The sequence below is a fragment of the Canis lupus genome, chromosome 9 (assembly GCF_048164855.1).
Source record: "Canis lupus baileyi chromosome 9, mCanLup2.hap1, whole genome shotgun sequence".
NCBI lineage: Eukaryota > Metazoa > Chordata > Mammalia > Carnivora > Canidae > Canis > Canis lupus.
In genome coordinates this window covers 11,130,822-11,141,134 of record NC_132846.1, presented here as the reverse complement: position 1 = coordinate 11,141,134, position 10,313 = coordinate 11,130,822, and the positions used below count along the sequence as shown (strand labels likewise).

General features: G+C 38.0%; 1 long non-coding RNA gene across 1 annotated transcript in view; it reads right to left on the bottom strand.

Annotated features, from left to right (window-relative positions):
* Window positions 1-264: 264 nt before the first annotated feature.
* Window positions 265-10,313, bottom strand: part of LOC140639359 (uncharacterized) — a 43,210-nt gene continuing 33,161 nt past the window's right edge. Inside the window, exons 3-4 of the long non-coding RNA XR_012036099.1 lie at window positions 4,092-4,257; window positions 265-505 (exon numbers count right to left, since the gene is read on the bottom strand). This is a non-coding gene — a long non-coding RNA (uncharacterized lncRNA). The remainder of the gene's footprint in view (window positions 506-4,091; window positions 4,258-10,313) is intronic.

The following is a 10,313-nucleotide window of genomic DNA, read 5'->3' as shown; positions in this document are numbered from 1 at the left end:
GTTCTCAGCCTAATGTAATGGCTCTCAAATCCCAAAGAGCATCAGAATGATCTGGAGGGCTTATTAAAACACAGATTGCTGGGCCTATCCTCAGAGTTTCTGACTCAGTAGTTCTGTATGGGCTTCAGTAATTTGCTTGTTTAACAAGTTTTCAGGTGATGTTGCTGTTGTAAGTCTGGGACCACATTTTGAGAACCACTGATGCATTTTTTTTGGATTACAGTTACTATTTTATTTGATGCTGTTAGCACACAAGTTGGTATTTGTGGAGCCTGGCAGGGAAAAATTGAGTCTGTGATTTATTTACTTGATGACTAATAAGGCAAGTTAATAGGTCTAGATTGAAAGAAGAATGTTCAGCATAGGACACTTTCCAAGTTTCTGCCCCTTATGAGTATTAATAGGTCGAAGGCTTTTAATCACAAATGCAGTTCCTGGTTTGTGAATGGCTTGTTTTCCAAAGTTTGTTGTCTCTTTTTGAATGTTCCACAGATGGCAGAACTAACTAGCAAAAGAAAAAAAAAAGCCTATTAAATCCATGTGTCTGAGCTACAGTATCAGTTGAACTCTTACTTTCCACCACTTCTAAGGAAATATGTATTTCAAGTTAATAATAATTAAAATTTATAAAGCAAATTAAAATGTTCAAGTGCTTTCATATGTGTATCTCATTTAATCCTCACAAAGATCCTATGAGGAAGGTCTTCATTATAATAACTTTAAAGATATGTTCTGCATAAAGTCATTCAGTCAGTATATGATTAGAGTCTGGATTGGAATTCAGATTCTTTGACTCTAGACTCCATGCCCTTTCCACTTGCTATGACACTTCTGTCACGTAGGACATGGAAACTCTAGGAATATATGACTGTGATGGAAGCCCCAGCCTCTGAACCTCTCTGGTTTTTGACTCTTCCTACCTAAATTTCCTGGGTTAGCACCTATTGGTCTTGGGCTAGAGCTCCTACTTATTCCTTTATTCCTTATACCTATTCTTTGACACTTTTCTACTTTAGCTGTCCTATTGGATTTGACCTCTAATTTACTGGAGTAATTTTCATTTGCCCTTTTTGTCTAGTAATTCAGGTCCTCTTATAACTGAGAAGTATTTAAGAGAAGACACAGATTTCAGGCCATGAACTTCTTTGCCTTTTAATTTTGGATTCAGAAAGTGCCCCACATAAGTCTTCTTTTGAGGTTAAAACTCAACACAGAGTGGTAAAGGAGACTGAATAAAATGTCTGTTTTTGAAAAGCAAATATTCTCCTATTTAATATCAACAGAAACACTTCTCCAGCTTTGATTCAAAAGTTGACCATTATGGTGGTAGATGAGCTAGATTTCTAGTGTGATGAATTTAGAGAAAAGCCAGATTATTATAATTGTGGCAATGTTTAAGGTCTGCACTCAAACCCCACTCAGGGCACCAGTGCATAAGCAAATGGTTTGCAGATCCTTTGAGATATTAGTTATCGGTCAGTCATATATGTTACAGTATCAGTTGCTGGTTGCCAGCCAAGGATGCCAGTCTTACAAAGCACATTGCTGGTGTTAAGAAGACTCCAGGTAGTAGTCCTCAAGGCTACATTTTCCTCCCAAATACCACTTGGGTACTGTAAAGATGATTTAATCCTTAGTTGTTCTAAGTGCCAATTTTACCAATACAATGGTACAAGACAAGTAAGTCCCCCAGCAGCCTTAGTTAGCACAAATATAAGTACATACCATTAAGATGAAGAATATGTGGCATGTCTGTCTGATTAAAGAAATGCCAGTGATGAAGGCAGAGTGATGCCACCAGAAACAAGGGGGCTGAGGTCGCCTTCAGGCCCATGGAGAGTTAATATTAGCCCTCTTCAGACATGAAAAATAATAATTAAACACTGCTTGTCAATTAATGCCAACTTAAAGAAAAGCCCTACACTTAGATTAAGTGAGGAGCATGGGTTGCTTGAGAACAGTGAGAAAGGAGGAGGGAAAAGGGTATAAAATAATGGAAGAGATAAGGTGAAAAAGGAGAATAATTAAACACACATGTACTTTCACAGAGTTGGGGCATTCATATTTCTAATTAGAATTTCAATGCAGGAGCCCAATTTAACCTTAGGGAGTCTTTATATTCATGTCACTGTTGTACACAGCAATCAATCCAACTCTGGCATCTTACTTGCAAGTTGAATTTTCATACTACATTAGTGGAGCCCCAGCTTCTTTGTATCTTTAATGGATATTTTCTTTTTTTAGAGCTTTAGTGTGTGTTTTGTTTTCTAGAAAATTCTATGCTGAGAGGAGCAATAGCCATTTAGATACTGGAATTCAAAAGAGGGGCTTCTTGATATTAACCCCTTTCTTTCTTGACAAATGCAGTTGTGATACTTTTGCAATTATCTTCAATCATGACTACGTGAGTGATGTTAGAGGAATAATCCGTGTGTGTCCAACAAAACAGCCTAGTGCACTAGGCAGTAAATGGTAAATAAAAGAATCCAGAATTCTCTCTCCAATGACTGTATAGTAAGCCGTTAACAAGCTACTTTGGAGTTAAGTTCCTCCCAAATCTCCGAAATGGAATTTTGACTTCCCTTTGTCTTTCTCTTCTATAGTCCTCAGCAGATTTATGTTTAGCTAGCATTTTCTAATTCTGGAACATATTATAGAACCACCGCCTATCACTCTATATAGCTAAAAGGTCATCGGTTCTAGTTTTCCATCTTATCAAATGGGAAACTGAAACTATAGAGGTTAAATATTTTGCCTCAAATCAGATCGCTCAGGAGGAGGTAATTTTAACTCATGCCATGTAATGTAATATAGAACTCAGATATCATGAATTCTTCTCAAGCAGGAATTTATGATCTTTATGGGATTACTTCTTAGACAAGCCTAAAAATAACAGTTTTATACTGGGTCAGATCTAAGTATTACCCAGGCCTATAGTTTGTCTCAACAATATCAGTAAGAGGATATTTTGCCCCTACTCCTTCAGAGTCCTGATTTTCATCTGAGCTCTCAGAAACTACATCTCAGTATGTGCATGTTTTTGTCACAGTATGAAGCCAGAATCAGGAACCAATACAGACCCTCAGTGAGTCTAGCAACTCAGAGCAATGATGATCCATAGAGAAATACACCCTATGGATTTATTTGGAATGAAAGACAGTGAATCCGGGTAATAGGAACTGATAGGGATATTGGCATGGAACCCAAGACATCTTCAATTTTCCAGTCTAAAGAGACTGGCAGAAACATTGGTCATTGCCTGGAAACATAGGCAGGGCAGTCAGGCTTAGTCAGGGCTAGTGTTGGACCATACTCTGTGGTGAGATTTGTGAGGCTAAGGCAAATAATCCTCCCAACTGTTAGCCAACCCCAAGATGTGAAATTTCCTATGCTAATAATCCTTCCTAAAGCTCTTTTTTACAATTTAACTGGCTTTTAAGGCCTTATGATATCTAATAAGAAAATTTGTTAGAATCTTAACATCAAGATTTAAATATTTTGCTCATTCAAGTTAAGAGAATTGAAACCTACTGATCATCTTTGCACGTTGCCAAGTGGAGAGGTACATGATCCCAAGGGACAAGCAGATAAATGTTTCATTGGGGTAGAGGGAAGAAAGCTTTGGGTAGTATTCATACAGGTTCTACAGGTGCTGAAAGGAGGTAGTTGAAGAAGTGTCTGAACCTTAAGGATACTGAGACTGTGTCTGAGGGTGATTTTGAAAGGGCAGTTGTAGAGGGGAAAATTGGCCAAAGATGAACTATACTTGTTCATAGTTTTTTTTTTTTTTGAAATAACAGGGGGATGGTTTGGAGCTGATAGAGCAGTTTAGTTTAGCAATTTGTTCTTTGGAAAAGGCCTTTAATCCTCAGCCCCTATACCTGTTGCCTGTCTCTACCCCCTCATCATTCTCTAGGGAAGTTTCAAACAGAATTACTTACAGTCAAGTGAGAACCAAATTAAGGGAGCTACAGGTACACCAAGCAGATGCCTTAGATTATTTTTCTTCTTACTTGCTTCTCTTTAGAAGCAAGTAAGCCCTCTCTTCCTGAAGCCTAATTATTTGCATTGACTTGAAATGTGTTGCTTACCTGATTTGCAATTTCAAAATGTTCGTTTTCTCTGTGGATCTACTTCCTCTGCCTTGATGTGATCTCTGGACCTGGTAAACATCTGCTCTCCAAAGGCAAATTATGCAACAAGGCAAAACAGGCAGCAATTTCCATTTCTCCATTTTTAAAAGATTTTATGTATTTACTTGAGAGAGAGAGAGAGAGAGAGTGAGTAGGGGGAGGGAGACAGAGTAGACTCCACACTGAGAGCAGAGCCCCACATGGGGCTCAGTCTCATGACCCTGAGATCATGACCTTAGCTAAAATCAAGAGTCAGAGGCTTAACCAACCGAGCCACCCAAGTTTCCAAGATTTCTCCATTTAGATGGTGATATCTATATATGATCTGATAGTCATACACACACACACACACACACACACACACACACACACACATACTGATATGTATCAGACCATTTGATTGCAATATAGAACTTGGCATTTGAACCCCTGAGGAAAGAATCTGTGTTTATTTCATCTTTTATCTCAAACACTAGCTCCCTGGCATATTGGAGAAGCCAAATAAATGTTGACCTAAAAGTTCTATTCAATTCACTATTAAAGCAGCACCTGCCAAGTTCCAGGTAATGGGGAGGAAGTAAAGATAAGCCACACATTGTGTCAAAGAGTTTACAAGTTCAAGTGAGTGAAATAAAATTATAATAAAGGTTTGAAGAAAATGTTGCAGGAAATGAAAATGATAGTTACTAAATAAGACAAAGGACAGGGAAAGGCTTCATGGAGGATACATCTGAGCTGAGCCTTGGAGGATAAATCGAAGTTGGAGAGGAAATGGAATGGAAAGAGGAGAAAGGAAATGGAATGGGAAAGAGGAGAAAGGAACAAGATAAACCTAGCCAGGATTTAGGAAAGTGCTGGACCATAATTTAAAAAGTGTCTTAGGGGGCATCTGGGTGCTCAGTCAATTGAGTGTCCAATTCTTGGTTTTGGCTCAGGTCATGATCTTGCGGTGGTAGGATTGAGCTCTTCTTTGGGTTCTGCACTTTTTTTTTTTTTTTTTTTTTAAGAAAAAACGTCTTTGGAGGAGGAAAAAGAGGTCTGTGTGTGTGCGCACATGTGATGAAGAAGATACATGGTAGAAAACTTTGGATGATTTAATTTCAGTAGATAATGGTAATGACTCAGTTACAATTGTGCTTATATTACCTGCCAATAGCATATTAGAGTGAGATAAATAGGTTATGAAGTTAACGCAGAAATTTAGGCTGGGGCAATAAATGCTTGAAAAACGATATAGCAGCTGGAAGTGTCAAGGAGGAAATGAATTCAAGAGATAGTATAGGGATACAATTAAAAAAATAATTGCAAGCCAGTTGAAAGAGGATAAGCTACAGCAGCTATCAAAAATGACTCATGTTTTACATCAGCACAATAGAAGATCCTGATGACAATTACTGAAATAAGAGAGGAAAGAAGCATTTTAAGAGTTGAAAAATTGAGCACCTAGCCAGTTCTAGAAAGATGGAGCAGGAACAAATAGGTACTAGCCTCCTTGTGTAACTCCATTCTCAGTTCCAGTCACCTCTGCCACACTGAGGAATTGTTAGACTGAATGCAGGATGTGGAAAGTGTTAGCAAGGCCTAGGATTAGATGGGGGAGCAAGTACACGCAATTTTTTGCTGTCTTGTGAGTTGCAACAGAACTCTCAGGTATGAGAACTAGAATGAATTGCATCCTGAAGAAGGCTCAGCTTATGGACATCCTTGGGTCACCTTCACCTGCCTCCCAAAGAAAAACAACCTCTACCCCCGCTGACCACTGACAGGAAATGACTGTACTAGCTTGGACCTGAGGGGAAGCTGAACAGGTAGGCTCCCTACTCTGCAGGCTGCAGAAACCCTAACTTTGCCAGGGAGAGAGGAGAAATGAAGATTTTCCTTCCAGGTAGCAAACTGACAAATTGGCTTTTGGGGATGTCCTGTGAAAGCAGAATGCTTCTGTTTAGGGTATCTAAGCTCTGAATGTGAGATCTGAGAGTGAGTCAAAAGTTGGCAAAGAAAACTAGGGGATCTAGCAATGATAGAGGAAGAGCAGAATAAACAATATGTAGTTCATAAAATTGTGTGTGTGTGTGTGTGTAAGTGTAAGTGTGCTGGGGCAACTGAAAAAAACTTGAACAAAAATTTCTAAGAGAACTTGAGGTTCAAATATAGTTTAAAGTCTCTGAAATTCTGGGAATTAAAACTCATAATTTTTGAATTAATAAAGTCAATACATAAATTGAAAGAGAAGAATTGAATTTGAATTCCAAAATTGAATTTGGAATCAGTGGCTTGGAAAATTAAGTGGAACCGCCCCCCCCAAACTCCTAAGAATAAAAATAGAAAGAGAAAACAGGAGGGAAAAGATGAGTGATTTTTGATGATGGGTACAGGGCACTCAAAATACAAATATATTAGAAATTCCATGAGGAGAAATAGGAATCACTGGAGAAGAAGCAATAATTACACATATAATAGAAGGCCATTACCCTGTGTTGAAGGAAGATTTGAGCCAGAGATTCAAAGGACTTACTGAACTCCAAGCATGATGGTCAAGAAAAAGCAATCTAGGCCTCGTCTGATAATTTCTCTGAGCTCAAAGGATAAAAGGAAGATTATATAGACTTTCAGAGAGAAGGAACAAACTGTTTTCAAAAAGAGTAAGAATCAAGCTAGCAATCAGACCTCTCATACACAACACTGGAAAATGAGAGACAATTGGGTGATACCTAAAGATTACCAAGAGAGGGCAGCCCCAGTGGCGCAGTGGTTGAGTGCCACCTGCAGCCAGGGGTGTGATCCTGGAGACCTGGGATCGAGTCCCACGTTGGGCTCCCAGCGTGGAGCCTGCTTCTCCCTCTGCCTATGTCTCTGCCTCTCTCTCTCTCTCTCTGTGTGTGTGTCTCAATAAATAAAAAAAATCTTAAAAAAAAAAAAGATTACCAGGAGAAAACTAGGCAATCCAAGAATCCTAAATCTAGCCAAACTACTCCTCACTTGCTTGGACAGAAGAAAAATATTTGAGGATGCATAAGAATTCAGAGAATGCATTATCTACATACTGAATCTGGGGAGAATATTCAAGAAAACCTCAAACAATAATTGAATGAAAAAGATATATATGTATAAGTGTGTGTGTGTATATGAATGGATGATGTTAGCATGATGGGGACATGTAATATAAATGCTACATAAAGATTATTTTTTTAAATTCAAAAAATTCAATTTGCCAACATATAGTATAACATCTAGTGCTCATCTCATCATATGTAAGGATTCTTGAGATAGAAATAATATGACTTAATGATTCCAACTTTAGGATTTTGGTGTGACATAGTGAGATGGTGAGGAAGGTAAGTAAAAGTGCCCTAATGTATAATGACTTGATCTAATCAACATTGTTTCTGTTTTGTTTGTAATTTTGATGTTTTGTGCATTATTGATTTTTTTTGGCATTTAATTTTGATTTAAAGAAACTGCATTAAAATATCATTTGATTACCAAGTTTTTTGACAGTCCCTTAAATTTTGTGCCCAAGGCAAGTGCCTCATCTGCCTTACCTTGGTCCTGGTCCTGCCAGGAAAATAAAGAAATGGAAAGAGAGAAAACAGCATAGTCATAAAGCAAAGTAAGAAGAAAGTCTTAAGAAAATACATATTGTTCATTCTAGCATTCAACATGCTAGAACGTAGCATCGGAAAGGGTCTGAGTAGAGGTCATTGGGTCTGGTGCTAGGCAAACTATGGTAACAGTATCAGTAGTCTAGTAGAGGCAAAGTCTGAATGGGAGGTTAGAGAGTAGAGGCCACATTGTAGACAGTGAGTATTGCTTTTATAAATGACAAAGCAAGTTATTAACATTTTCAATAAGCTTTTGTTCTTGAGGATGACATCATGAAAATTTCCTATGAAATCACTTGGAGTTAGAGTATCACCAAAAGCAAATAGCTCCCACTCATCTTTGACTATTGAGGCAGCTCTGAGATGAAGATGGTCTTTAAAAGGAACTTTCTAAGAAGTCCATGACTCCTTAGATGTCTCATAGCCAGGAATACAATATAGGCTTTCAAAAATCATTGTTATCTCACTCTCACATAGGTAGCCACCACTATGGAAAATGATGTGTTCTCCTTTCTTGTACATCCTTCGTTACACACATGCACTTCTGAAGGAATAAAAATAGGGAACTCCAACTCTTTTTTAAGGCCAGACCAGACTCCATTTAGGACCTGCTCTTCCTGTAAATACTCTGAGAAGGGTTGCCAAGGAAACCTGAAACAAAGGCGACTTCATGCACTCAAAGCAGGAAAATGCATCAGCACCTCAAATCTTTATACATTACTGCAGATTGACAGTCTCCTTCCTTTCTCTAACTGGAGTTTTAAAGAACAGCCTTAAAACACTTCACTTTAAAAAAAAAAAAAAACGGAGTAGATAGGGAGTTTTTCCTCCTATCTTCTGGCTATCTTTCAAGTGTTTTTGCCATTATCTCACAGTTTATGTATTCAAAGGTAAACATTACAATAATAGCAACTTTTCATTTGAAAAAATGAAAGGCTTAAATAAGGAAAATGTAGTTTTCATTTCATATTGACTTCTATAGCACCACCTTAAGAACTATTGCTATGTCTTGTATGTTGATTTTAGAACTCCTAAGACTGTGTTGATATCAGTAGAACAGATCTTCTGTTGCTAGTCATCAGAGTATATAACCCAGTAACCTGTTAACACCTCAAAATCTTTTGTATGCAAATTGACTGGTTGCAGGATTAACTCTCATAAATAAATAAGGGTCATTTCAACATTGCAAATTGATATATTTGATTTAATCCATTAAGTTGTCTTTTGCATCATGGCTTTAGAATAGGAAAAATGCACTATATTAAGCAAGAGCCGTTGAGGGTAAATAAAATCCTGATACTTGGCTAGTTGCATGGGAAACACATGGCTAATTAAAAACAAACAGGGTTTTCATTTAAAGAAGTTACTGGTTTTTATAAGCAGAGGGTGTTTGGGTAGCAAGGACCTGGTAAAAGTTTAGGAGGAATGATGGCATATAAAGCTAGAATGACCATTTGGGGTTTGGTAAAGATGGTCACTGACATGGCATCAGACTGTATGTATGTGTGTGTGTGTGTGTGTGTGTGTGTGTGTATGTGTGTGTATTTTCCAAAAAACGAAGTTTAACTTTTCCTGTGATCATCTTGTTCTGAAGGGCACCATTTTTTTTTCACTGTGTCTTGCTCCAAGGTCTATTTTTGAGAAACTACACAACCTCCTGGGAAGACATGATGTGATATTGTGAGAAGCAAAGGGACTGGATACCAGCCACCTGAGTCAGATGGAGTCAGCTCAGAGAGGTAGCACTTCAGGAGGTGTGGCAGCTATCATGTGATAATCATATCCTTGGAGAATCACAGATTCAGAGCAGTACCTCTTGCCTTACAATACCCTAGGGTGTGATTATCTTATGATAACCATCTTAAAGATGTCTTTTTTGCTCAATTAACACATACTTCCATGAAAATTAGCTATCAAGATGAGTTACAAAATATAGATATTTAACATGACATGTTAAAATAGTGCAGATGTCTTCATCCAATTATTACAATTTGCACTCTGGACAAGGAAAACTACTTGGATGAGTGATTCAACTTGCTAACATGTACAGGTTTTGAAATTGTATATGATTACCAGATTTCTTCATATTGGGCAAACTCTGTATTTTCACTGACAGAGCTGTATTTTTGAAAGGCAGACCTAGGAAGGTTTACATAAGTGTCTTCGGCTCTCCTCAATTTGTTCTGTTTGGACCTGCCCTTTTACAAAACTTCCCTAGGGATTCCAATACGTTTTCTCATCCATTCTGTGGCATGCATCGAGAAACAGCCAGGCCATTTGCTTTTTGAGTGTTTGCTGGCAGAGAGTAAAACACACTTGTCATAAGTGCACATGGACTGGGAATATTTCTTGAGAATAAATGGAGCAGCAATATGAGGAAAAGTTTGTGCATTGTAGAACAAGTCAGTATTGATCTGAATTCCTCCTTGTTCCTGGCAGAGCACTGAAATACCTCTGAGGCCTCTGGGTTCCTTATCTGAAAGTGAGTGAATTTGTTCAGATAATCTCTAACTTTCTTTCCAGTTTAGCAGTCTGTGCTTCTGTTACATGCAAGTCCTGATAGGTGAAGATGTGAAAT